General features: G+C 41.5%; 1 protein-coding gene and 1 pseudogene across 1 annotated transcript in view; one reads left to right on the forward strand and one right to left on the reverse strand.

Annotated features, from left to right (window-relative positions):
- The window catches only part of TLR5 (toll like receptor 5), a 76,862-nt gene that overhangs the window by 23,609 nt on the left and 26,910 nt on the right, over positions 1 to 26,343 (forward strand). The window lies entirely within an intron of this gene.
- On the reverse strand, positions 5,425 to 6,135 carry LOC134586383 (BTB/POZ domain-containing protein 9-like; annotated as a pseudogene).

Consider the following 26,343-nt stretch of genomic DNA (forward strand, 5'->3'; position numbering starts at 1 on the left):
ATTTTTTTAAGTAGCAAACTGGCTGATACAAGTAATGTCAGATAATGAGAGGGCGATAAGAGTGGTTGGGACAAACTATGTGGGCTGGCATTAGTAGTCCAAGATAAGAAAATAGTGTAACACTCTAAACAGTAGTTACCGCTGGGTACTATTCTCGGTGGAGATGCATGAGACGATAACAGATTGTTAGATAAAGATAGAACTAACATGCCCATCACGTGCTGGGGTATATCTGCAGCAGCAGGAGGGATGTTTTCTACATAGGCTGGTTTGGCCTGGAGTATATGGGCGTGGGCCAATACATACGTAGTACATAATAGAAACAAGGCTTTTCAATGGTGGAGTACATCGTTATGGTTAGTAGGCCATATCATGTCAACGAAGGGAGGCAAAACAGTCTAACTTAAAAACCTAGACATGGTATGAGATGGCTATATGGCTGATATAGGGTGCCAGACTGTTTTGACTGGTATGAAACAATAAGTAAAAAACAGAAAATTAAAAGTTTCACCAATTCAGGCATATTGAGCATTTAAGATGAACTTTGCTTTAAAAGAAGTGTGGCATCTGCTTAAGTACGCTTGGCCAGTGCCTGTTAGTGTCTGGGAGATACTAGAAGCGTTGCTTCATACAGATATGTTGACAGGCAGGTGTAGCTAGGATATGAAGAAAAAAATAAATGAAGAAATAAAAGACAACCGATCTAGACAAAGCAGAACTGTTAGTCCAAGGTTGGGGTTAGCTGCATCGTTGGTCTGTCCCAGCAGGTGCAGCTCACCTCTTATTTGCAGTGTCACTATGTTAGTGTATGGCCCACTTCACGCCCAGTGCTTGAGCGAGGGTTTTCTCCTTCACCCTGTGCACACAGGAGTTGTTAGGGCGTAGTAGCTTCTCAGAGGGCGCATGTCGCGGGAACTTTGCTGTGTGTCACCTCTTACAATTCGCGGTCTTCTGCCTAGATAGGCGAGGTGGCAGGATCAAGCTCTGGGTAATTTGCGGTCCTCTTGGTCCCTTGTTAGGGGAGGCAGGGGTGTTGCAGTTTGCTGTTCCCGGTGGGTGCTTTGCCGACCCCAGTATCTCACCTCCGCCGTCCGTTTTCAGTAGCTGGGGAGGGGCAGAAGCCAATCGTTGTTCCAATTGGGACCAAATGTTTGCGAATGTCGCCTCCAACCGTAGCATGAAGTCACTGTGGAGGTCCAGCAGTGCTTTACCCTTCATGGACGTGGCTTGTGCCACCATTAAACCTCTCTCCGCCATCTGAGAGAGTGTGTTGAGCAGGTGTGAAGATTTTGCAGCAGGAGTAGCCACTTGAGACAGTCCAGCGGGGAGTGGGATAACCCCCACCGGTCCGGGAGAGAGGGGGAATGCAGTGTACGGATCCCACCTAGCCTGCTCGAGATCTCGGAGAGTGGCCGTCTCTCCTCTGATTCTTGTGTAGGCCACAAAGCCTTGAGTCGGGCAAATCGGTTGCGGAGTGGCTCAGATGAGGTATTATTAGGTTCACTGTCGTCTCGTTAGCACAGATAATGCTTAATTGTGGTCCTCTGATCGAACAGGCCGGGGATATCATCTCTTGCAACTCACGTCTGGTCAGCTTAACCATCGGTCTCCGCCCTCCCCAATTGAGTCAAATGTTATATTTTCCAGTACCATGTAAAAAAAAATGAATAACATACATTTTACGTGCTGGATTTAAAAAAAAAAAAAAGATTTTATTTCTGCTTTAAACGAACACTCCGACAGTTTTTTCAGGAAATGGGGTCAAATAAATGAGGGATGAGTTCTTGAACTTGTCCCCAAAAAGCAAATTTAGCCAAAGGATACATGAGCAGCTTGTAGTCAAAGGTAAAAAAAAAACAGACCAACTGGTACATTAAAATGGTTTATTACTGGCGCCCAACCCATAGACTTCAGCTCTGCACATAATTGAGAGGGAAACTAAACGCAGATATGACCGCATCTTCGGTGCCCTCTGGGAGAAGCTGGAGGCCCTGATGCAGTCCCCCCAAAAGGGACCCCCACCAGGCGATATGAGGCAGGGTCCAAAGCACAGAAGCGCAGGGGGAGACTGGGCAAACCCCCCGAAATCCACCCGCATGAAGAGTGCACGTCCGAACAGGCCGGCCTCAAACCCAGTAACCTGGAACCGCACAAAGGCCACTCACGGTCCGCACAAAGCGACTACAACACGAGAAACACTAAAAGCACAGCTCCAAAAGTGGCCTTACAGACGTGTAGAGTCCTGACCTAAACTCCGGACGAGAGGACAGCAGAAAGTAAAGCTTACAGTGGCTGCCATGACACTTCAATTCCGGGAAGGCAAAGACTGGCGCTTGCACCAAATAATACACAGCACAGCCAAGACCCTGCGCTGCCTGCCGGGTGAACATACTCCTTACAGGGGCACCCCCCCCTGACCACACGACCGGAATACAGCACACAGGGCACGAGATCAGAACTGACCACAATGCGACTGGGTTGCTACCCGGCGATCTAAACCGGCACGGAGCCCATCCACAACCAACAATGGGAGGAAGGTATGCCTGGAGGCAGACCCCATCGGCACCATCGAAGGCCCCAACGGAACCGGCCTTGCGCAGAGGCATTGGGTAAACAGACCCACTTGGACTATCCATACAGTCCCAAGAAGGGGAAAGGACTGACATTGACCGGGGCCACCTATACCCCTCCATTGCAATGCCTATTGACATACTTCACTGTATTCTTGCTCCAATGTTTCACTCTCATGCTTTATGCATTGTTTCCACTGGGCTTGCTAGTAGCTCCATATAGTGACCATATGTACATGGAATTTACACGGCATTCAAGAGCATGCACCCACATAGGTCTCACTACATCACAAGCAACACACAAACTAGCAACCACATAGCAGCAAGACTTAATGCGACACACATACTTAATACAGCGAGAACCTAATCAGCCATACTAATGACCTAGGGCTCATAACTTACAGGGCTGCATAACAAACCATAACACCAGGCGGGAAAAAATTTTGTTGCATCACAGGTAGCCTAGCGTGTTTATGGCAAACTGCGGATGTCTCCTAGCCTGTTTATTCCTCTGTTATTTTCATGCTTGAAAAAAACAAAGCTCCTTACCCAGACCCAGCATGATTATTTTATATTGTACTTTTATGTTTTCCTAAAGAAATGTATTTGTTCTGACGTCTATAAATTGTATAATTTTGCATAACCTCTTTATTGGTTAGTTTACTAACTACTTTGTCTAGCATCTCTTATGAACCTGCTCAGGCTCACTCAACCCAGACATCCTCGAGTAATCTGTTAGAAATTGCATTTAACATAAAAAATGTGCAAGAAATCTAAATGCCATGACGATGTCAATATATGTATACTGCATTTGTTTGGTCCGCTGTTGTGGCGTGACGAGACTGTTATGTATAATATTTGCACAATAAAATACAGAATTAAAAAAAAAAAAAATGGTTTATTACCAGGACCTCCTTCTATAGTACATGTTCTTACTTTTATTTGGTTATTTGTTTTTAAAAGTTGATTGAGGTGGTTGTTTATTAACCGCGCCATAAAATAATACGTTTTTGTTTTACATTAAAATAAACCATTTTGTCTGCCTTGATGCAGAAATACTTGTTCTATAAATCTGATAACTTTTAGCTGTTTAATAGTTAACCACAATCCTTGAAGGATAGGTTTGTCTGTTTTGTTTGCATTTGAAAGATAGAGATTATTTTCATTACTCTTGCTCAGCATGAGTTCAGCACACAATAACATATACTTTTGTTTGTCAGTGTCATTTAAAAGAACACTGTTGTGAGAAAAAAATATTTGGGTTGTGCGTTATGAAAGGGCTAACCTTGAGTAATTTCAGTTACTAAAATAAGAATTGCCAGAATTTAAAAATAAATAAAAATTTTGAATGAATTTAAATTGAGTTTTTTCAAATATCTGTATATGTATTTTCAGGAGTTGTCCTACTTTAACAAATTTCACTTATTAGAAACTGAGTGAAATGCACAGTATACCACAGCCTGGTAAAGTCCACAGAAACCATATTAATTGAAATATTAGTAGATGTTCTATATGCTTACTTTTAATTCTATTCCTGACATGCAGAAACTGAGGGGATTAAGTGTAACTATAGTGCAAAACATTGTGAGTTTCTTCATGTTGGAGCACGTTGGGAAATAACATTCTCTATACATTAATTAAGACCGCCAACACAAGGTCATTCATGGCAAAGGGTTGTGATTTCGATGGACAGAATGATCTACTATATACTAATCTAGCATCACTGCAGCCTTTCATCTTATCTCGAAATCGGTCGGGAGATCAGATGTCTCTGATGACTGCATGACAAATACACAGACACAGGGAGAGTATCTGCACCTCTGTACCAATCACCCCCAAACACAAAAAAACAAACATAAGCAATAACTGTGAGTTATTTAGAACCTTCCAACCAATAGTCACAATATATAAGTAATACATCTACTTCAGGTTGTCAAAAAGTTATAAATTCCTCAATTAGTCCGGATCCTCTGCAGGGCCGCAGGTTGTGTTTCAGAAGCCATCCGACCACATACGCAGTGATAGCCCGATTGACATGTTTCCACCATGGAGGCTGTGTACTAATTGCTGCCTTTATGAGGATTGTAACCTATTTTCTCTTCGACATGCCTTGATTTTTATTTTTACAAATAGAAGTGAATAATTTCCTTGTGACAAGCTTCCAGTGTTAGTGCTGAATTGATACAAATCAGAAAGTTCAGTGTGAATGGAAACGAGACTTAATTTCACAACATTCCTGATTCGATTCTTCATATGGCCAGGCCGTTCTGGTCAGTCAATAATTGCAAAGAGCCAGCATTCAAGGCTCGGATACCTTGCGGCATTGAATGGTTCTGATCAGAGGAAGTACTTTCTTTGTTACAATCTTACTTCTGCGTGACAGTCTGTCCTGAACTCTCAAAATGAACGCAGTGAAAAACTTTGTTTGCTGTGTAATCAATACGATCATATAGGGCTGAGCAAGCTGAACAACAGTGGCACCCCAGCACAGCTGGTGACACATGTAACCAGAATCCAAGTCGTAATTCTTGGTGTCTGCATTCAGCAAGGCATTCCGACATCAACTGGAACCATGGATCATGCTGGCACATTCAGAGATGGTAGCAACATTGTCTGTAGGGACCAATAAGCCTTTCTACAGTGTAAATGGCTGGTTGGTGAACATGCATTCAACCAACAGCAATTTACACTGTAAATGGCTTTTGTTTGAATGTGTCCCATGATTCGAACATACCTGCAGACACAAGCTGGGAAAATAGCTTCTACCAGGACTGTCACAGGAACTGCGAGTGATCAACGAAATGGATCAATTCCAGTTCATCCATGGATACCTCAATATAGTACGAATAAGATGTCACACTTTGATGGCACCAAGATGGCGTCTGGGGAAAGCAGAGTGTTTCAACACCTTCAGTAGCTGTGTGAGACTCATTAGAGGTGGGCGAACAGCTACCATTATTTCAGTATGATTCTTCTTGGGATTGTGCTTGCTCCACTGCATTAGAGCCTGGAAAACGAGCGCACCCTTGAACAATGACAGGAAGCCCTCGCTGGTGATGACATCCTGTGCATTACGATCCATAAACATACAGCAGGTGCTGGTCAGTTTGGATAGCAAGTACAGGTTGGCCACATAATAAATTATGCACACTTTCTGAATCTTGAGAATAGTCCAAAGGTGTTCCGACGTGGAGTCCTTGAAGCCATATCTATGAGCTAAGCTGAGAAATTCCAGGATGACATCCTCCCGTTCATCTTGAAGAGTGGCTAGCCATGTGTAGATTTATGTTATTAGCATGGTGAAGGACTCTGAACTAGTGTCCTGCAGGACGATTTCTGCTTCAGGCTGAGATTCCCTCATTCCTCTATATAACAATGCTCTGAAATACTGACACCTGGCAACCAGGATGACTCTGTGAGCTGGAAACTTCTTATTTTCGTAAATAAAGGTAACATCACTGTATTCTTCACCATTTATCAGCATGTCAACATTCTCCGATAGTAGGTGCATATGGTCAATTTCTCAGATGGTTGTGTATGGCCGCAGAGGGTGGCTGTTACTCATCCTGGCAGCATGCAGCGAATTGCAGGTCAGCCCACAGAGACAGCTTCTTCCTACCCAGGTGACAAGCTCTCCTCCCCCCCAGGTAGGCTCTCCTGAAGTAACAAGAGGGCAGAGAGCGGCAGCCATGTCTACTACTGGCATGCCATCATAACCTTCCCATATATCACATTACTAAGAGGAGAGTTGATGGGTAATACAGAGGGAATTTTAGCTTACAGACCTCAATAGCCAAATTGGGGGAGGGGGAGGGGGGGGGCTGACTGTCAGCTATGTTTTCAGTTATGCCTTCACTTGGAATTCCTAACAAGTCACTTTTTAGTGAACAATCCTGTGTGTGTTTGTTTGTGACAAAAGCTTGTCTACTATGTGATTATTGCTTGCAGCGCAATGCATTTCTAAGGAGATACTGCTGATTAGATACAGGCTTCCTGTTGTTAACTGATAGTTTAGTTCAGAGTTTCTGTGTGACCTTACATGTACTTTCGTCCAGATCAGTTAGAATCTTGTATTCCTTGATTCTGTTAAAAACCTGTGAGCTAGCTTATTTGTTAAATGAGAGCTCAGGGATGTTCCCAAAAACCCTGAAACAAAATATTATTTGAAAATCAGTGCACGCATCAGCAGTTTATCTGTCATATTGTGTAAATCGTGAATTGTGCTCAAGTAATTGTGCTCATGAGATACATGAGTCCAGGAAGCATGTGATTTTAAAAAGGTTTTCCCATGCTACCACTGCGGCTCCGCACTAATGTGCGTCAGTGACTAAAATATAATCTAATTCTATATAGTGTGCAAGCCAAAGTGGATGCACAGTTAACTTAGTCTGCCAACACATCCACTGCCAACAGGTAAATATAACTTCACTACCAATTTATTTGCATGCAAATAACCTCCAGAAAGTGCATTTTGGAGGGGTTTTAGAAAATAATGTATTTAATTATTTTCATGTCAATGTGCTCAAATAGTACAACATTTAATGACTAGATGAAAATATAACTTCTCATTCAGTCTTCCTCTCTTCCTTGTAAAATAATTTTACTAAGCATGTTATGTTAACCACGTGTTGCCTAGTCCCTAAAAATCTAAGCGGCATTAGTCAGACATGCCAATTATAGTAGCGACCAAGAATTTCTTTAGTTCAATAATGCCCTAGTTCCAGGCCTCATAAACTCTTTAAAGTATTACTCCAGTCACCTTGACTACTTCTGCTTTTTTTAAGTGGTCATGGTTGTAGGAGTTTGTATGTGCACTGTTTCAGCTTGAAACACCACACATCAAGAGTTATTGACAATTGTGCACCGGGGGCTAGTTACACCCCCCGCATACATGACTAGGCAGCCTGGAACTTTGTTCAGGGCTGCCTAATGTAAGCTCTGTGCATATTTTATGTTTGTTGTCAGCATGCACTTCTCACTGATGATAGACATAACTGCTTCTCTGCAAGGGTAAGCTCTCTACCCCCTCCCTCCCACAGTGAAAGCTGCTCCCCCTGCCTCTCTATCCCTTCTGATAATATATTTTTCAACCCAGCTTCCACGCATGCGGTCTGAGCCTGTTGGATCATCCAATCAAAGGCTTCCCTATAAGAAGCCTTTGACTGGAACTCTGCACAGCTATCGTGACTTTAGACCGATACAGGTAAGTAAAACTTCTTTTAAAACGATCTTTGAGCATTTATATTGGGTGGGACCTAAAGATTAATGGCAATAGGGCATTATTCTAATTAATACAAAAAATGGTTGGAAAAAAAACCTTTAACCCCTTAAGGACCAAACTTCTGGAATAAAAGGGAATCATGACATGTCACACATGTCATGTGTCCTTAAGGGGTTAAAGGGAAACTACAGTGCCAGGAAAACAATCCGTTTTCCTGGCACTGCAGGTCCCCTCTCCCTCCCACCCCCCAATCCCCGGTTGCTGAAGGGGTGAAAACCCCTTCAGTAACTTACCTGATTCAGCGACGATTTCCCTCGTCGCTGCTTCCTCCTCCGCCGCCGCTCCTCCTTTGCATTGCGTCGGTGGCCGCGCATACGCATTAGTGCTCCCCATAGGAAAGCATTGAAAATGCATTTCAATGCTTTCCTATGGGGTTTTGAGCGACGCTGGAGGTCCTCACACAGCGTGAGGATGTCCAGCGACGCTCTAGCACAGGTTTCCTGTGCTAGAAACCAGGAAGTGCCCTCTAGTGGCTGTCTAGTAGACAGCCACTAGAGGTGGAGTTAACCCTGCAATGTAATTATTGCAGTTTATAAAAAAACTGCAATAATTACACTTGCAGGGATCGGGTAGTGGGAGTTGGCACCCAGACCACTCCAATGGGCAGAAGTGGTCTGGGTGCCTGGAGTGTACCTTTAATATCCAAATCACTAAATATTTCAAGAGCTTTACCTTTATTCAGCTATCACACTTGGATGTGTCACAAAATATCAGACGATCTGCCAAAACAACACTGAGTCCAGTTGTGTAAATATTGGCAGAACTGTCCAAACAGAAATATGTTAATAATGTTCAAGTGAAAGCTGCTACTACATTTCCACAAAGCTTCAAGGATAGATATGATGTGTAACAGCTTGGCATGTTTTTCTTTTCATTTATTGTATGTGTAGTTCACTGCTAAAATACAATCAGCATCTGAGCCACAGTGTTGTAATATAATAGTCAAAATAAGAGTAAGCAAGCAATGACATTTAAAGAGACCCTATAGTCACCAGAACAACTACAGCTTAATGTAGTTGTTATGGTTAATATAATCATTGCTTGCAGGCATTCTCATGCAAACACTGCCTCATCAGATGGCCACTGGAGATGCTTCCTGGGGCAGTGCTGCACAGTGTGCAGCACTGTCGTTCAGCATCTCCACACTCTGCAAGCGACGTAAATGGTGTTTTTAACACTATAGGGTCAGGAATACATGTTTGAGTGAACTGCTTGTGAAAAACTCAACTTATATGAAAGCCCTCCATATACATTAAATACACAATAAACAAAGTTACATGAGGTATTTATTGTAAAATATAGAGCTTTACTCACCTCTCCTCCATCTCAGTGCCGCCATCTTAAAGCTTTGTGGGTGTTATTCTTCATGTAACACCCACCTCCGGGACGTCCTCTGATCCAGCTCTGTTCTTCTTTAAATTGCCCTGCTTTGGGATTATATCCACAATGACTTTGGCAGGCTGGCTTCGTTGAAAGCATGTCGGCATCGGAACGGAGTGATGTCACGTCACTCCATTCCAATATTACCTAGCCGATGCTAGAAGCGCCGGATAGGGAGTTTCCATAGCAACCGCAGAACATGTTTTGTGGTTGCTATACTTGCGGGAGTTCTTTTCTGCTCTCCCTTGTCAGTCAAAAAAATAAGAAAATGCTAAGAAAAAAAGAAAACAACAAATAAATTAGTCAAATAGTGTATAAAGTCTCAGCTATCAGGTTCAGTAAGAATGTGTTTGTGTTTACAGAAGGGACACTATTAGTACCATTTGAAATATCTCAGCGAATAACAGAGGATGAGGCAAACTTTGTGTTTCAAGCAATGAAGGAACCTATGACAGCTAATGCTTTTATAACAGTCCAGTTTTATCCTATTACAAAATGGAAAATAAAAAAAATATTATTAGATTGCCTCACAATCTAGTCAAGGTTTCTAAATTCTTGCATCAGGGCCACAATTTGGTCTCCATGTAGTTTTAGTGAGTTTCAAGGCATATCATATAATTTGTGTCCCAGACCGTCAACTTAGCAACTGTAAATAAATTATAAATGTATTATAACTGCGTCCTGTTCCCCAATGTGATGATGACTTCCTTAGACATTGAGAATAGATTTATGTTGGTATTTTGTGTATTTCCTATTTAGTATACTTAATATCACTGTGACAAACTCCCCTGTCCAAGAGAGTTTGCCACGAGTTCCTAGAGGAGCCTGCTTGCCAGCCTTCTGCCCACAGACTATGGACCTTAATAAATGTGATATAAAAGTCTCCATTCGCGCAATTGGGATTATATGGTTTAGTTACCGAACAACCGCACGAACCAGAGACCACCCTGGAGCTTGTTAACACCTATTAACAGCTTGGAACGTTTCTCACCGCAGTGTTCTAATTGTTCGTCTGGGTGGCCGCAATTCCTATGGCCAACCACGAGGTGGCGGCCATCTTGTTCGCATGAACGCAGGCAGCTGTGTTTGGGCATGAATCTCATGGAACTAAAATCGGACACAGAAACTCCTGAACACCGCTAGACTTCCATCATCGCCTGCATTCGGTTCTATACAACTTAGAAGGGCACTGTTAGGTGAAATCATTCATCTGGATGAGGGGAACAAGTTCCAGGGAAAGACTATTGACTCTGTTCTGTAGTTTGTTCGTTTTCAGGACCATGCCTGAGGTCAGTCAAATAAATGAGGAAATACAAGTTTAGACCACCCAAGTGCAGTATGTGAAAAATATATAGAAAGGATAATTACTTCCCTTTCTTTGGTCAGGTATAACAAAAGGATTCCTCTTAATCCTCAATATACATAGAAACAAAGCAAGATATATCTATACCTAGAAAGATAAAAAAGAAAGTACGCTCATAGGGGATTAACGTTAATATAACGTTAGAGTTATTTGCTGTAACTTTTATTTGATTTTATACATTTTTCTGTTTGCCTGCCTGAGATCTCTACAAGGACTTCGTTCTCTGTATTGACGGGATAACAGAATTGTACTGATGGGCCTTTTTACATCTTTTATATTGTAAGTGCAACCATTAAAGCTGATTTATATTTTTTCAACAGTGCTATACTATGCTATCTTTTATTTTTTGCATGTAATGTCCACTACTCCAACTACGAGGAATTTATGAGAATCTACTGATTTGATGGGCTTGAAAACAACCTCAATTCTGTGAGTGTGACATATTAAAAAAAGGGTCCGTTTGTTATATTAACGTTAATCCCCTATGAGCGTACTTTCTTTTTTATCTTTCTAGGTATAGGTATATCTTGCTTTGTTTCAGTCAAATAAATGACTTGCAGGAAACTATCAGGGGATGCAACTGTTATGGGGTTTCATGTATTTTTAGGGTACTTTTGGCGTGTTTTGGAAAAAGTATGTTTTTTCTGTGCTTGGAGATAATTGGATTCGATTAGTACAGTTCCTGATCCAATTATCTCCCAGGCACAGAGGAGGGATTATCAGATTTTGTGTGGGAGTGTCCTAGGCCTGAGAGCCAATGTAATTGTTTATTTGTTTTTTACTGTGGTTTACTCTCAGGTCCAGGGGGAGTGCCCCTTGCATGGGGACATGCATATAAGGCCAGTTGTGGCTGCCATTAAAGCGTTCCAGCTTGCACTCCAAAAATGTGTGTCATCCTGTTATTTAAGGGAAGGAAGATGTAACCTGTGTGTCTGCTGTTCCAGCTTGCAGTGGATTCAATGGGGAAAGTCCTTGTAAGGACTAGATCTCCCAGGACTGAGTGTCGTCCAGTGCCTGGGGGTGTCTAGAGCAAATTCCCCATTCGGCTCCAGGAAGAGTTCTTCCAGGGCCCCAGTCAAGCCATGGTGACTGTGGGAAGAAGTGCTGCGGTTTGTCTCCTGTTCCAGCTAGGGAGCGGTCCTTGGCAGAGGTGCCCAGCCAGGGGTGCAGGGAGCTCTGTTACAATCACAATGAGGGGGAATGCGCCACTTCACTGTTTGTACTGTTGAAGAATAGGTTGCTAAGGGATGGCGTTGTATTGAATGGGTCCCTATAAAAAAGGGTAAAGAACCACTGATCCAATCGCTAAACACCATTCTCTATGTGTCTACCTGTGGTGAATTAAACAGTATGCCAATCTCCAGGATCCAAGCCACACAAACATATTTCCTTCCTTCTATGACATGCGTTGTCTTACAGCATTGAGGTGACAACTGCTGGGAGGTTAGGAAACATTTAGTCCCTCCTTTGTGTCCTTTCAATTGATAGAAAGCCTGAAGCCTCAGACAGTTACAATCTGCTTGTTAACATTCCTTCAAGCTTTGCATGTTCTTAGAATAGAATGCAGCGAAGTAGGATATCATGCCTATTAATTAGAACTAGAGAGTATGCTGTATTTGTGTAAGGTATAATAATAATACCCTACTATTTGCTATCTTGTACCGTAATACAATATTCTGCCTCAATCTCATTAAATCAGCGGAAATCCCAAACATTTTTGTTTTTTTTTAAAGAAAGGACAATAGTGACACAATAACTGTTAGTGTGGTAAGCCTACTGGTATCAGTCTATCCTTTTATTGTTTTGCAATAGTTTGTGTTACTGACATATTAGGATGTTTCCTTTGCTCCTGCTCACATCACATGCTCACTCTATTGCGCAGGACATATGATTTAACACTTTCAGTACCACGGGCGTGAGGAATAGTTTACCCACCCTTTGGTACCTAAAGCATTCTGACAGGGGCACTCATTTTAAAATCCAAATGTTTAGCGTATGTGTTGATCATATTTTTATAAAGTAGAATTTGTTCAGTTATCATTGCACATTGCAGCTCAGAGATTCTTCTTGTCTGTGAAATGTATCAGTGATAAACCAATATTACCCATATTCCAATAATTCCCCAAATTGTGTGATTGACATGTTCACAGTCGCAGTGGTAAAACAGTGGTAAAAAATGTCTATGCATTGTGCTGGTAAAAGTTCTCTTCCTTCACATAGAAAATGTACTCCTGGATCACAAGTGCAGGCACCCCTCTTTCAAGCGATTTAGGGGGGGGGGGCTTTCTGAACGCCCCACTCAGGGTAGCCTGTGATGAGAGCATTGATGAAGCTGTCTGAGCATGAAATTATTGCTCTGAGTTGCAGTGCTAGCACATAGCCAGAGGCAGGACACCAGGGAGCAAACCAAGGACAGCAGAACAGCACCACAAGTTCAGGACAACGCATGGGTTTTGAAGAGTGTAGACCTCTACTCCCTGCTGATCATCCTCTGTTAGTGATGAATATTGGGAGATGCCCCATTCTGCACATTATTAAATCTGGGACTGGACTGTTTCTGTGTGTTGCGATAGCAGAGACAACTTGCAGCATTTTTTTGCATTCAGCCACGTCAGTCACGTCTCTGGGAAGATGTGTTATGGTGTTACATCCTGCAAGCTCTGAAAGTCATGATGCCACATTGAAGAACAAGAGCAAGGCAGTCCAGGATCTTTTCATGCCACGGGATTTCTGGATCAGCTGGGGTTAACTGCAGAAGCACTCCTCCATGGGACAGCAAGCAAGGAATAATTCCCAACTCAACCACTAGCATCATAGGGTTGCTATGTCTGTGGATTAAATAGCAGGGGGTACATTGAGATGTTGTTGATGGAATACAGCAGAAAAAAGACAGCAGGCAGAAATTGTCCAGGGTCTTTGTTAACCCCTTCGTGCCATGAATTGAGTACATTAAATTCCCAGGGTATGCACCCACTGCCTAGAATGGTTTAACTTTTGCAAATTAAATTAGTTTATTGCAAATTAAATCTGTTTGCAATTGCTGCCCAGATGTTAGAACTGGCGTTATCATTGTAGGGCATGTTATGCCCCCCTGCTGCTGCACGGGCGGGTGGTGAGATATATAGATTTCCGTGCTCAGCCCTGCGCATGCCTGCACCTATGGCTGGCTGTAGAGCATTGTAGATGCTCTATCCTGGTTAGAGAACGGATTGAAGCATTCAGAGGGGTCTGCACCCAACTGGAGGTGCAGACCTGTTTCACAGCCCTCTGGCCAACCTGGGATCCCAATGCACTTTAAGGGAATCAAGAATAGAGACCCCTTCAGAGTGTGTATGTGTGTACATGTATCAGAGTGTATTTATTTGTGCGTATGTCAGTGTTTCTGTGTGTGTCCAAAAAGGCAACATCGCTGCAATATGAGGGCGATATGGTATGGGCCGTGTCATGGTACTATGGCAACATATAGAATATATATGGGGCAAGATATATATGTATATACATGCACAACTGAGAACTGAATGCATATGGGATGATATATATGTGATAGGGGTATAGACTATGTGAGGAAAACATCTATATTTCATATTGAGAAATGTTATTTATTAACAACACTGGTTTCTTATATGTAACTTATTACATTATTTTGTAAAAATTTTTCACTCCAAGCAAATTTTATTTTTATTTATTTTTTCATTTAATAATCTATACATATGGAATGCATACATAAACAGTGGGCTTATTTCAATATAAGCTGTTGTACAATAATATTGCAGCATTTCCCATGAATGCTCATTTTTAATATGATATAATATAGATTCCCATCTTTCTTACAGAAGGCTTACATTACCCTCACATAATGAGCAAGACGCCCACATATGATTAACAATAGACGTTTTCCATGGTGACAGCTCCTTGTACATTGGTTGCCGTTTTATTGAATTCAATTTGTACCTTCAGCTTGATTGCATCTCCAACAAATTGGGGGGGGGGGGGTGAATTGATGATATTCTAGATAGGTTTTTTGGTACTAAGTACCATCTATGCATTGTTTTTACATGTGTTTCCAAAATGCCCAAGCTATGCACCACTCTTTTAATTTTATTCAAGGAAAGGCACTATTCTTTATTCTTTATACTTATCCCCAATTCCTTCTCCCATTTTTTTTTTTTTTTAAAGCTGGAGGATGGACGGTTGAAAATCTGGACCTTAATAGCATAGCTAGCGCTAGAGTAACCATTTTAATTGTTTTGCCACAGAATATTATATTAATAAGGCCCTTCTCTTCCTCCTGTGTTTTAAGAAAATGATCTTTCAAGAAACATTTGATTCTCAAAAATTTGAATATTTTTCTATTTGGTAGATCTAATTTTTGTATTAGATCCCTAAAGGGTAAAATATGATAAATTTTACATCAATCTTTTATTTTTACTCCCTGCGATTTTTAAAAGTCTGGGATAATTCTCTCTAAGAGGTCAATGTTGATCCCGTCAATTATTTTACCCGTAAATTTTTGCTAATTTTTGATAATTCTCCACTGCTTTATTATATGTTGTAGGACCATTGGGTTGTCTTGTTAGAGTAAGGTTATACGAATATCGTGTATTTATATGTTAATGGCAGTATCGCAAATATAAATATTGTGTATGGAAAAACTTATAACCCTCTTTATTAAAAAAATATATTTAGGTGGGCTCATCACCAAAGTATCAGCTGTTATTTGTACATGTGATCTTGCTTTTGCGAATGCATCTTGAACTTGCCGAAAACAAAGTACATGTACTAAACGCACATAAATCAAGACAAAATCAACACACATAGCTTTTTGAAACCGTAAAGCTATGTGTTGAAGACATGATTAATAATGAATAATCCAAAATAATTTTGTACTGTGCCATCACCGTCTGTATGATTTACCAATGGAGTACCTTTTTAAAGTTGAATTTCTTGTTTTTAAACTTCAAGCTTCATGTTATATTGTCCAAACATTGGTGTGGATTAATCTCTGCTTTACATCATGATTTTGTTGGAGGTACCAATAAATACTAGCTGAATTTTATCGATAAGCTACATTTTTATTCCTGTGAGTGGTTGTAGGTAGGGCCCCAGTGCATTGCTTTGCCTGGGGGCCTATAATGCTGTTAAGACAGCCGTGAGTAGAGGCAATATTGTTAATTTTTTCAAGATAATGCAGAAGTATCTACTGAGGATGGTCATAGCTAAACGACCCCCAAATGTAATTAATTTGATGCTAAACACCAGGGCTTCAAGAGATGTCTTAGCCAATTCTTTATCTAGATGTTTCAAGAGGTTTTGGGAATTCATAGTTCAACTAAACATTAACTAAACTACTATGCAAACACGAGCCACTGGGGAGATTCTTTGCGGTTACAATTTAGCTATATTCCAGAAAATTTTAAAGGGACATTCCAAACATTTAACTACCTATGCATCTTGTGAAGTATATAGTGCAAGTAGGCCCACTTTTCTTGTCTCTTTGTGTGTAGTGTCTGAGAACTACAGTAATTTGCTAAAACCGCTGCATCTACAAGCCTGTCCTTTTTTATGTCTAAAGAGAATTGTCCACTTACTCTTTTGCAAAATTTGTGACAATCTGCCGTAAAATGTGGGGATAACATTTTATTATTTGGAATCACATTGCACACAAACTTTTTAGCATTTCTGTTCAAGAGATATGATTAAATGGAACTGCATATCAGGCAGGGGTTTATGGTGTAAGTTTATACCACACCGTCCAAAAGGAGAGTCTCCTGATTCGTGAACCGGTTTCAGAAAGGGTTTTCTGCTATTGCTAGGAATGACAACGGGCACTTTATTATTTATTTTTTTATTGCTTATTTTAACATATTATTATTTATTATTATTTTATTATTTATATAGCGCCATCAGATTCCGTAGCGCTGTACAAAGGGTGGACTAACAGACATTTAATTGTAACCAGACAACTCGACGTACAGGAACAGAGAGGTGGAGGGCCCTGCTCAATAAGCTTACATTCTAGAGGGAGTGGGGTATAGTGACACAAAGGGTAAAAGTAGGGGTATGAAGTAAGATTTTAGAAAAGTATTCGCTGTGGGCTTAACCCCCTTAAGGACACATGACGTGTGTGACACGTCATTATTCCATTTTATTTCAGAAGTTTGGTCCTTAAGGGGTTAATAGGTAATTTTTAAAGTTGCAGGAGAGGAGTCATGGAGGGTGGGGGATGAAAACCTGCTAACAGTTTAATTGATATGCTTTCTTGAAGAAGTGAGTTTTCAATGATTTTTTGAATGAGTGGATACTGGGTGAAATTCTTACGGAGGAGGGAAGGGAGTTCCACAGAAGAGATGCAGCCCTGGAAAAGTCTTGGAGGCAAGCATTAGAGGTAGGAGTACGGACAGAGGATATACGTAGGTCTTTGGCAGAGCGTAGGGGCCTTAACGGGACATACTTGTGTGTTAGGGAGGATAGGTAGGTTGGAGCAGCATTATGTAGGGACTTGTAATCAAGCACCAGAATTTTAAATTGAGCCATATATCTAACTGGGAGCCAATGCAGGGAGCAGGGTGCGAGCGGAAAGGAAAAATATCTATATAATACATTAAATATGTGTTTAGCTTATAAGATGACAACACAATTTATAAGAGGCATGTTATCAAAGCTGCTCTTATGGAAAGCTTAAACCGGTCCCATTCATAGTCTAATGTTCTGTGTTCAAAATATTCCATCTTGATGTGTTAATAGGTACATGGACAGAGTATAATATGTGAACATCAGTCTTAAAGGTACGCTATAGTCACCTAAACAACTTTAGCTTAATGAAGCAGTTTTAGTGGATAGATCATGCCTCTCAGGTTTCACTGCTCAATTCACTGCCATTTAGGAGTTAAATCACTTTATTTCTGTTTATGCAGCCCTAGCCACACCTCCCTTGGCTCTGATTGACACAGCCTGCATGAAAAAAAAAAACTGGTTTCACTTTCAATCAGATGTAATTTACCTTAAACAATTTTATCTCTTGCTCTGTAAATTGATCTTTAATCACATACAGGAGACTCTTGCAGGGTCTAGCAAGCTATCAATATAGCGGGGGATAAGAAAATCTAAATTAAATAGAAATTTCAATAAAGGAAGGATAAACATTAGCTGACTCTTTACAGGAAGTGTTTAGGAAGGCTATGCAAGTCACATGCAGGGAGGTGTGACTAGGGTTCATAAACAAAGTGATTTAACTCCTAAATGACAGTGAATTGAGTATTGAGACTGCAGGGGCATGATCAATACACCAAAACTGTTTCATTAAACTAACGTTGTTTTGGTGACTATAGTGTCCCTTTAATTCCACAGACTGCTGAAACAGGAAATGGGTTTCTGAATTTTGCAATATTTGGATTGGCTTCATTCTGTAAACCGTCCTACATATCAACGTGTTGTTGATATATTACTAAAAGAAAATTGTAATAATAAACTGGACTCAGTGGATGCCACACTCTTTGGAACCTAATAATTGGCTCCTGTGGAGTTAAGAGAGTTTCTTCTGTGGTTAGTATAGACTGTTGGCATCAGTTCCCCACTCTGCACAGTAGGGAAAGCTCAAGTCTGCAGAGTAAACAATAATTGCATTATTTTATGTCTGCATAGCTCATGTACAAACAATACAATGTTAATTCCTGATGTCTATCACACAATGACTCTGTAAACAACTTGTTATCAATGTGTTCAATGAAAAGCAGAAAGTGCTTCTATTATGGTCCCAAAAGTTCAATTTCAAGGAAAATCACAACTCCTCCTCAATCCTCTAATGTGCAGAGACACGTATCACACTCAGTTCATTGAACACAGAAAGTCCGATAAATCATTTCCTTCAAAGTTTCTCACCATTTCTCATCCCCCCTCGATTATTTTCTTTGTCTGAGCTGATATTTCATTGTCTCGGCTCAGAAGCTTTTTTAAAATGTATTAACATTTCACTAGTATCGGAATGTGAAAACAATTGCTTAAATAGGACTGCTATGTACTAATACTATGTACTAATACTATGGCAATGCTAATCTCTCACTTTAGTTAATATTGTAAAATATTCCTGGTGTCACACTATAGCAGAGTTACTGATATTAGTCATTCATGGGGTTACTCAATATCTAAGGGTGAGTATGTGTGTCAGAAAGGAAAGAATGTTTCATAACAAAACCACAAACTTTAGCAATGTATCCATGTATTGCCAACTCACCCAAGGATACATGGTAAAAAACATGATTTGTTAACAGATAGAACATCATTACCCAGCTTCTAGGAACCACAGAACACCAGTGCCCTGGAACTGTATGGAGGAGGCTGGGGAGAGGACACTCGGGGTAAGGAGTGATCTGCCATGCTCAGGGATGGGGTCATGGACAGGGCCGGACTGGGAAGAAAATTCGGCCCGGGCATTTTTTAATCACAGAGGCTTACTGAAAAGGGGGCAGAGAGGGTGTGTTTTGTCATCACCAATGACAAGCACGCCCCATTACAAAGTGAGCATGTTGGTTCAATGCTCTTCCAGGGCAGACCATGCGCAGAGCTCTGCTGAAAAGCTCTAGCATGAGAAAAAGGCCCTGTGTTTGTTCTGCACAGCACAAGGAAATTTGATAACATGTTTGCACTGTGTTTGCTTGAAATCTGTCTCTGGTGTCTATATAGATGGGATACCAGGAGACATAAATGCCAGTAAAGAGTATTGTGCAGTGTGTTTGTGTGCAAGAGGGGCGCAGTGTGTGTGTGAGGGGTGCAGTGTGTGTGCGTGATGTGTGCAGTGTGTGTGAGGGTGCTGTGTTAGAGTGAGGGTCCTATGTGCGTGTGAAGAAGCTGTGTGTGTGTGAGGGTGCTCTGAGTGTCAGGGGTGCAGTGTGTGTGAGGGTGCTGTGTGTGTGAGGGTGCTGGGAGTTTCAGGGGTGCAGTGTGTGTGTGAGTGAGGGTGCTGTGAGGGTCAGGGGTCCAGTGTGTGTGTGTGTGAGTAAGGGTGCTGTGAGTGTCAGGGGTGTAGTGTGTGTGTGTGTGTGTGTGTGTGTGTGTGTGTGCAAGAGGGGTGCAGTGTGTGTGTGAGGGTGCTGTGTGTTTCAGGGGTGCAGTGTGTGTTTGTGCTGTGTGTGAATGATGGGTGCAGTGTGTGTGAGGGTGCTGTGTTTGAGTGAGGGTGCTATGTGCGTGTGAGTGCCAGGGGTGCAGTGTGTGTGTATGAGTGAGGGTGCTGTGAATGCCAGGGGTGCAGTTTGTGTGCGTGTGTGTGAGTGAGGGTGCTGTGAGTGTCAGGGGTGCAATGTGTGTGTGTGTGAGTGAGGGTGCTGTTAGAGCCAGGGGTGCAGTGTGGGTGAGTAAGGGTGCTGTGAGTGCCAGGTGTGTGTGTGAGTGAGGGTGCATGGGGTGCAGTGTGTATGTGTGAGTGAGGGTGCTGGTGTATGAATATGTTTGGAGGGCCTGTGTGTTGGGGGGGACGGGGGGCAGATTATTATCTATATCAGGTTTCTTGGGGAAGCCTGATCTATATATTAGTAAAATATAAATAAATAAAGAAGGATTGATTATATCCCCACTCCCTTCTTATCTTTACACTGGGAGGGGGGACAGTGCTGCCATCCCTGGTGGTGCTAGTGGTGAGTGAACTCTAGCCTGTGGGGCTAGAGTTCACTCACGCAAGACCAGGAGCATTGCCATGGCAACGCTCCGGATCTCGCAAGAGGAACCCGAGGGAGCTGCAAGATAGAGCTCCTCCGAGTTCCTCTCCTGTCTCCCTCCCTCCCCAGCCGGCGGCCGCATCACACTGCATGTGGGCCCATGAGGGAGATCTTTGATCTCCTCACTGGAAAGTCATGGAAAACAGCGGGGCAGACAATCTGTCAGGGGCATGGAACTATGGTTTGGGGGAGCAGATAAAAGACTTGCCAGTGAGCACCTAATTGCTCTGCAGAACTGCATGTGGGCAAGCATATGTTGTATTCTGCATCTTTACTCCATGGAATCCTGGATATGAGCATGTTCCCTCACCGCTCAGAATTGTAAACTGCAACAGAAGTATACTTACCCTGGGACACCCAGGGTGAAAAAAGTAAAAGGGATGCACAGAGCACCCCCTTCCACCAGAGCAGGCACCTGCCTATTGGCACGTTGCTGGCCAAGTTACCTGCTCTGGAACTTGCAGCAAGAGGACTGCTGGGATCTCTCTGCACTGAGTGTCTAGCTCCTTCACATGCGCTGTAGTGATGGTAGGAGCCAGGATGGGACGTCATCCCAGCCCCAGCTTGGACCCAGGGATATGGTTCCACTCCACATCCCTTTTGAGGATCTCACTGTGGAAATAAATAGAATATAATTTAAGTGTGTGTATGAATGTGTGTAAGTCTGTGTGTATGTGTATGGATGTGTGTGCTCATACGTTTCCATTTGTTTTTGCATGAGTCTTTGCGTATCTTTATCAATGTATGTGTCTATATATGTGTCCGCGTGTGTGTGTGTCTGTATAAATGTACATGTGTATATGTGAATGCAAGTATGTGTGAATATAAATGTCTATGTATATGAATGTGAATTTCTTCCAGGTTGCCATGCAATCTAGGTATGCTACTGAGGCACAACATCCAAAACTTATACTGGCAGCTCCTTTGTAAAAAGTCATAACTGAGTTAAACTCACTTATAGCTCAAATGACTCTCAATGATTGGCTCGGTGTGGCATTTTGCCGCTCATGCACGCTAGACTCCAAATGCTTCACTATGGGGAAGCATTGGATTGGCTGAGATCATCGAGACTGATAATCTCAGCCATGGAGGCAGTTCACCAGAATGCAGACCCCCTGTAAGGGGTGGAGTGGACATCTATATACGTAGTAAACATTACAGGGTTAGGAACACATGTTTGTATTTCTAACTCTCTAGTGTTCCTTTAATAAGTGTCCCCTCCTGATTTAAATGTTCATATTAGCTGTGGAAGGGAGCTTTATCTTTAGTTTCTAAAAAATATTCAATGTCTTAATTTAGTTGAATGTCAATATTAATTGGCAAATAGATGGTATTTAGTGCACAGCAGAATGAGTAAATTTATTCACAATCAGGTTCATATATGCTGGCGCTGCAACACAGAAAGAGGGGACATATATGGTGGGATTGCGGTCCACTTTAGCTATTTTGGAAGATATTGCATAAGATTAAAATCTTAACTTCTATAAATTTGGGGTTCTCTCCCCAAATATTTCTCATCCAATTAAATATTAGATAATTATGCGGTAATTTAGCACCCTTCGTAATTCAAGTATTAGTAGACGCTAAGATTGTTATTATAAGATATTGGGAACTTTATTTGGTTCTAGTTTGGCCCATAGTTAGAACAACTTAAATTTCAAATACAAATTGAATCGGGTCTACATAAAGGCCAACAACCAAAAATATGGTCTATGGCTAGAAAAGATAGAAAACCGTTCATTTATTGCACTTATTTTTTGTTATACAGAGGGGCCTTGTAGTAGTCATATTTGTTATCCTGGTGTGAAGGCAGGGCTGATGGCTGCCATGGAATTTTTTCTTGTTTCCTGGAATGCTCCTCCCGAGGACCAGATGGTTCAAGGGATACATCGATTGTAACATGACCATTACTGTTGTGTGTCTAGGGTATTGTTTGGAAGGTTTTGTTGCGTTTGGAGTCTCTTTTGTCTTTTTCCTTTTTTCTTTATGTGGATGTAATTATTATGTAACAAAAAGGAAGACGAATTGATTAGCTTTGTTAACACAATCTTGTAAATGTGACAATAATATTAATATAGGAGATTCTTGGTAAATATGTTTTAACACCTGCAATAATATGCAATCTTCTTTGGCATTGTATATGATGATGACTCTATTAACGCAATGTACTTGTGTAAGTATTAAAATATCTAATAAAGATTATAAATTTAAAAAAAATAAGTGTCCCCTCTTCAATGTGATTTCCATTCTGAACGTCTCACACAGGAAATTTGCATTTAGTGTTCAGGGGATGGAGCCAATATTGGAATTTTGCAATCCTTTTCTGTTGTTTACACAAGAGATGAACATTTCTCAAGCACTTTGTGCAGTAAACTTGCCTTGTAGGCTTTTTTTAAACTAACTTACTGATAATCTGTCTTGCTGAGCAAACAAATTGAAGCATTGTTCCCTTCCTTGAATTGTCCAGTTTCTGCAGGTCTTGCTAAATACCCTCCAAGACCTACAAAAGACAACACTTTTTTAAAATATATATATATTTTGTTTTTATGCCAGTGCTAATTTTAAATTAAGAATATTTACGTGAACAGTGGTCAGCGGCTCCAGTTTCAGTAGAAGCTCTTGGGATCTATCCACAGGAACGCGCTGCACCTTTGAGCAGGTCTCTGTGTGAAGATTGTAAAGGTCAGTGGAGATTTTTGTAAATCTATTAGAAAACAAGAAAGTTACACTAACTTCTTTTAAGACTCCTTTTAAACTCTTTATGTCAGGATTCATACCACGGATGTCATGAACATGTTAATTTCCTTAACCCCATGTCCTGGGCACACCAAACACACTAAGTTATTTATCGCACTAAACTTTTTTAGAAAGAAAATGTAGTTTCACCAAAGAGTCATAAATCCATAAACATAAACTTTTTTTTTTTCTTTTTCACTTACAACTATTTACCTATTATTTAGTCATGGCTGAATTGTGTCCTTAACAAGCACACCACAAATGGTTCTATTAACCCTTTCACTCTCGGGTCCTTTTCTTTAAAAACATAATTAGCATTAAAAAAATGGGATGCATATCCATTTAAAAATAAGTGTGAAATAAAAGATTTAGTACCCTATTTAGTCAATGCATTTCATATACAGACTATAATTTATCAAAGCCTGTTAGATGTACTTTGTATATATAATATACTTTGTCAAGGTCTTGTTAGAGTATACTGCATGTATAAAATTTATTAAACAGGCGGTGTTGCCTTCAACTCTGTAAAATCATAAGACGTTAATTGTGGCACACTTTTCATGCATTGTTTTTAGTATTCTATAGCCAGGATGCTACCTAAAATTGTTTCTCTGTAGTTGACTTTGAATAGTTACACATAACATGTCAAAGTAATATCTCATGCTCTTTTATCACATATTGTTATTTGATGATCTTCTTTGGTCTGTCTAGTTAACAGGACAATTTTAGCCCCATAACCACTACATGTTCTGTAGTGGTTATGATGCCAGGAGTCCTTGGATGCAGGGCCAGCGCGTCCATAAGGCGGCACAGGCGCCTTAGGGCGCACCGGCTCTGGGGGCGCCAGATTTCAGTGACCAGCAGGAGGGAAGCGCTCCCTCCTGCCAGGTCACCTTCTGGATCCCCGGCGGGCGGCAGCGTTCTAATGAGAGGCGGCGAGGGAGCTCTAACCTGTCTGCTCTGCTCCCTCGCGCGCCGTTTGCTGATTCTGCGGGAGCCGGAATATGACGTCATATTCCGGCTCCCGGCATCAGTAGACACCCGCGAGGGAGCAGAGCAGACAGGTTAGAGCTCCCTCGCCGCCTCTCATTAGAACGCTGCCGCCCGCCGCACTGAAGCCCCACTGGACCGACGGGACAGATCCACGCCAGCTCTCCATGTAGGGATGCTGGGTGGATATTATTAATAATTTGTGTGTGTCTAAAAGTGTATGTGTGAGTGTGTGTCTTTGTATGTGTTTGTCTGTGAGTGTCTGTGTATGTGTTTGTGAGTGTTTGTGTCTGTGTATGTGTTTGTCTGTGTGTGTGTCTGTGTGTGTATGTGTTTGCCTGTGAGTGTGTGTGTCTGTGAGTGTGTGTGTCTGTGTATGTGTTGTCTGTGAGTGTGAGTGTGTGTATGTGTATGTGTTTGCCTGTGAGTGTGTGTCTGTGTTTGTCTGTGTGTGTGTATGTGTGAGTATGTGTCTGTGTGTGTATGTGTTTGCCTGTGAGTGTGTGTGTCTGTGAGTGTGTGTGTCTGTGAGTGTGTGTGTCTGTGTATGTGTTTGTCTGTGAGTGTGAGTGTGTGTCTGTGTATGTGTTTGTCTGTGAGTGTGTGTCTGTGTTTGTCTGTGTATGTGTTTGTCTGTGAGTGTGTGTGTATGTGTGTATGTGTCTGTGTATGTGTTTGTCTGTGAGTGTGTGTGTCTGTGTATGTGTGAGTGTGTGTATGTGTCTGTGTGTGTATGTGTTTGTCTGTGAGTGTGTGTCTGTAAGTGTGTGTGTTTATGCATTTGTGAGGGAGTGTGTGTGTGTCTGTGAATGATTGTATGAATGTCTGTCAGTGTATGAGTGTGTTTTGTCAGTGTGAGTGTGTCTATCAGTGTGTGTTTGGGAGTGTCTGTCAAATCAGTGAGAGTATGTTTGTGATTGAGTGTGTGTCTGTCAATGAATGAGTGTGTGTCAGATCAGTAAGTCTGTGTCTGTCAGTGACGTCTGTGTGTTTGTCATTGAGTGTGTGTGGCTGTTAGTGTGTATACACCACTGAGTGTAGCGTGGCGGAGCGGAGCGCAGTACAGGAGCTTCTGTTTCCTATACCCAGCCAGACTGACAGGAAGTGCTCACTGAGAGAGCACTTCCTGTCAGTCCAGCCAGGTACAGAAAACTGAAGCTCCTGTAGAGGATCTGCTCCGCAACGCTACAAGACAGGTAGGAGGCACACCAGGAAGGGGAGTGTGACCGCTAAGAGGGTGGGGGGTGCACCAAGGGACAGAGAGGGGAGGGGAGAGAAACACCAAGGGACAGGGAAAAGAGGGGGGAGGGGAGAGGAACACTAAGGGACAGGGAAGAGGGAGGGGCTGGTTAGGAGGCACATAGGTGAAGATGTTAATTTTAGAGGAGGGGGGGGGTGGAAAAAGGCATCTTCGCCTATGTACCCAAAAATCCTTGTACCGGCCCTGCTTGGATGCAATCTGTCAAACCATTTCTGAACATTTTGAATGCAGACTTTGCTATGTCAGGTGCCACCGTCATACCGATCTGAGCTGATCTGATGAAACAGAAATGTATACTTCAGCATTCTAATACCAACTCCTACCAAGTTTAAATGGTATTCAGTACGTGAGAGTGTCAGGCAACATGTTGTTGTTATGTTGCCTATCGTGTCCCTTTTACCAAACCCTTGTAGTTCGCCAGTATTGTTTATTGTGATATGCTACTTTGAACTACTCAATATAAATTATATTACAAAACAAAAATGTAGAAAACTTGATTTATTTTTTTAAAAAGACAATGTTTGTGTACAAGTTGTGATTACTGTTTTACAAAAAATGAACACTGGAAACGGCAAGCTCTAGTGTTATAGGAAGTAATAAAAAGGCAACATTTTAGAGATTTAACTGTTCAGTTATAAAAAGAGAACGTCACAGCTACATGTATAAATATATATATTTTCATATATTGGTTAATCCTTAGTGAAAATATTGGAAGAAATGCAATAAGATGTTGCGGTTTGTTTGGTATCCCTCTTCTAACCCTCCTTCAAACTTACTCTGAAGGGATTGCACAAAGTCAAAACTATTATTTTTGAACAAGCCAGAGATTTGACATTATAAAAAGTTATATACATATTGTGGAAAGCTTTATCAATGCTCTGAAATGCTGCTCACAATCTGCATCTACTTTTGGGAATGCAGATTCCTGAAATTTTGTTCTAATTTGTAAGTTGTAGATGAATGTAAACGCAGTACATAATAACACAAGCAAAAAGGCTATGAAAAAGACTGTTAGTTGTAATTTCAGACATAAAAAATGTCTCAAATTGGGG

This window comes from Pelobates fuscus, chromosome 2, assembly GCF_036172605.1.
Source record: "Pelobates fuscus isolate aPelFus1 chromosome 2, aPelFus1.pri, whole genome shotgun sequence".
NCBI lineage: Eukaryota > Metazoa > Chordata > Amphibia > Anura > Pelobatidae > Pelobates > Pelobates fuscus.